The sequence below is a fragment of the Mytilus trossulus genome, unplaced genomic scaffold (genome assembly GCF_036588685.1).
Source record: "Mytilus trossulus isolate FHL-02 unplaced genomic scaffold, PNRI_Mtr1.1.1.hap1 h1tg001170l__unscaffolded, whole genome shotgun sequence".
NCBI lineage: Eukaryota > Metazoa > Mollusca > Bivalvia > Mytilida > Mytilidae > Mytilus > Mytilus trossulus.
Window position 1 is genome coordinate 12,501 of NW_026963688.1, and position 2,465 is coordinate 14,965.

The window sequence follows — 2,465 nt, forward strand, 5'->3', positions numbered from 1 at the left end:
GTATACCCTCGGTAAAAAAATTTTACGAGGGTGAAATTTTCATCGTGGTGTCGCACGTTAGACGCGGACAGGCTACCGCGGGTCTCTCGATCATCCAGGCCGGCAAACTATACCCTCGGTAAAATTTTTTTACGAGGGTGAAATTTTCATCGTGGTGTCGCACGTTAGACGCGGACAGGCTATCGCGGGTCTCTCGATCATCCAGGCCGGCAAAGTATACCCTCGGTAAAAAAATTTTACGAGGGTGAAATTTTCATCGTGGTGTCGCACGTTAGACGCGGACAGGCTACCGCGGGTCTCTCGATCATCCAGGCCGGCAAACTATACCCTCGGTAAAAAATTTTTACGAGGGTGAAATTTTCATCGTGGTGTCGCACGTTAGACGCGGACAGGCTATCGCGGGTCTCTCGATCATCCAGGCCGGCAAAGTATACCCTCGGTAAAAAATTTTTACGAGGGTGAAATTTTCATCGTGGTGTCGCACGTTAGACGCGGACAGGCTACCGCGGGTCTCTCGATCATCCAGGCCGGCAAAGTATACCCTCGGTAAAAAAATTTTACGAGGGTGAAATTTTCATCGTGGTGTCGCACGTTAGACGCGGACAGGCTATCGCGGGTCTCTCGATCATCCAGGCCGGCAAACTATACCCTCGGTAAAATTTTTTTACGAGGGTGAAATTTTCATCGTGGTGTCGCACGTTAGACGCGGACAGGCTATCGCGGGTCTCTCGATCATCCAGGCCGGCAAAGTATACCCTCGGTAAAATTTTTTTACGAGGGTGAAATTTTCATCGTGGTGTCGCACGTTAGACGCGGACAGGCTACCGCGGGTCTCTCGACCATCGAGGCCTTCAAACTATACCCTCGGTAAAATTTTTTTACAAGGGTGAAATGTTCATCGGTAAGCCGCACGTTAGATGCGGACAGGCTACCGCGGGTCTCTCGACCATCGAGGCCGTCTAACTATACCCTCGGTAAAAAAAATTTACAAGGCTGAAATGTTCATCGGGAAGCCGCACGTTAGACGAGGCAGGCTACCGCGGGTCTCTCGACCATCGAGGCCTTCAAACTATACCCTCGGTAAAAAATTTTTACAAGGGTGAAATGTTCATCGGGAAGCCGCACGTTAGATGCGGACAGGCTACCGCGGGTCTCTCGACCATCGAGGCCGTCTAACTATACCCTCGGTAAAAAAAATTTACAAGGCTGAAATGTTCATCGGGAAGCCGCACGTTAGACGAGGCAGGCTACCGCGGGTCTCTCGACCATCGAGGCCGTCTAACTGTACCCTCGGTAAAAAAAATGTACAAGGCTGAAATGTTCATCGGGAAGCCGCACGTTAGACGCGGACAGGCTACCGCGGGTCTCTCGACCATCGAGGCCGTCTAACTGTACCCTCGGTAAAAAAAATTTACAAGGCTGAAATGTTCATCGGGAAGCCGCACGTTAGACGAGGCAGGCTACCGCGGGTCTCTCGACCATCGAGGCCGTCTAACTGTACCCTCGGTAAAAAAATGTACAAGGCTGAAATGTTCATCGGGAAGCCGCACGTTAGACGCGGACAGGCTACCGCGGGTCTCTCGACCATCGAGGCCGTCTAACTATCCCCTCGGTAAAAAAATTTACAAGGCTGAAATTTCCATCGGGAAGCCGTACGTTAGACGCAGGCAAGCTACCGCGGGTCTCTCGACCATCGAGGCGTCTAACTGTACCCTCGGTAAAAAAAATTGACAAGGCTGAAATATTCATCGGGAAGCCGCACGTTAGACGAGGCAGGCTACCGCGGGTCTCTCGACCATCGAGGCCGTCTAAATATACCCTCGGTAAAAAAAAATTTACAAGGCTGAAATGTTCATCGGGAAGCCGCACGTTAGACGCAGGCAAGCTACTGCGGGTCTCTCGACCATCGAGGCCGTCTAACTGTACCCTCGGTAGAATTTTTTTTACCAGGCTGAAATGTTCATCGGGAAGCCGCACGTTAGACGAGGACAGGCTACCGCGGATCTCTCGACCATCGAGGCCGTCTAACTGTACCCTCGGTAAAAAAAAATTTACAAGGCTGACATGTTCATCGGGAAGCCGCACGTTAGACGAGGCAGGCTACCGCGGGTCTCTCGACCATCGAGGCCGTCTGACTTTACCCTCGGTAAAATTTTTTACAAGGGTGAAATGTTCATCGGGAAGCCGCACGTTAGACGCGGACAGGCTACCGCGGATCTCTCGACCATCGAGGCCGTCTAACTGTACCCTCGGTAAAAAAAATGTACAAGGCTGAAATGTTCATCGGGAAGCCGCACGTTAGACGAGGCAGGCTACCGCGGGTCTCTCGACCATCGAGGCCGTCTAACTATCCCCTCGGTAAAAAAAAATTTACAAGGCTGAAATTTCCATCGGGAAGCCGTACGTTAGACGCAGGCAAGCTACCGCGGGTCTCTCGACCATCGAGGCCGTCTAACTGTACCCTC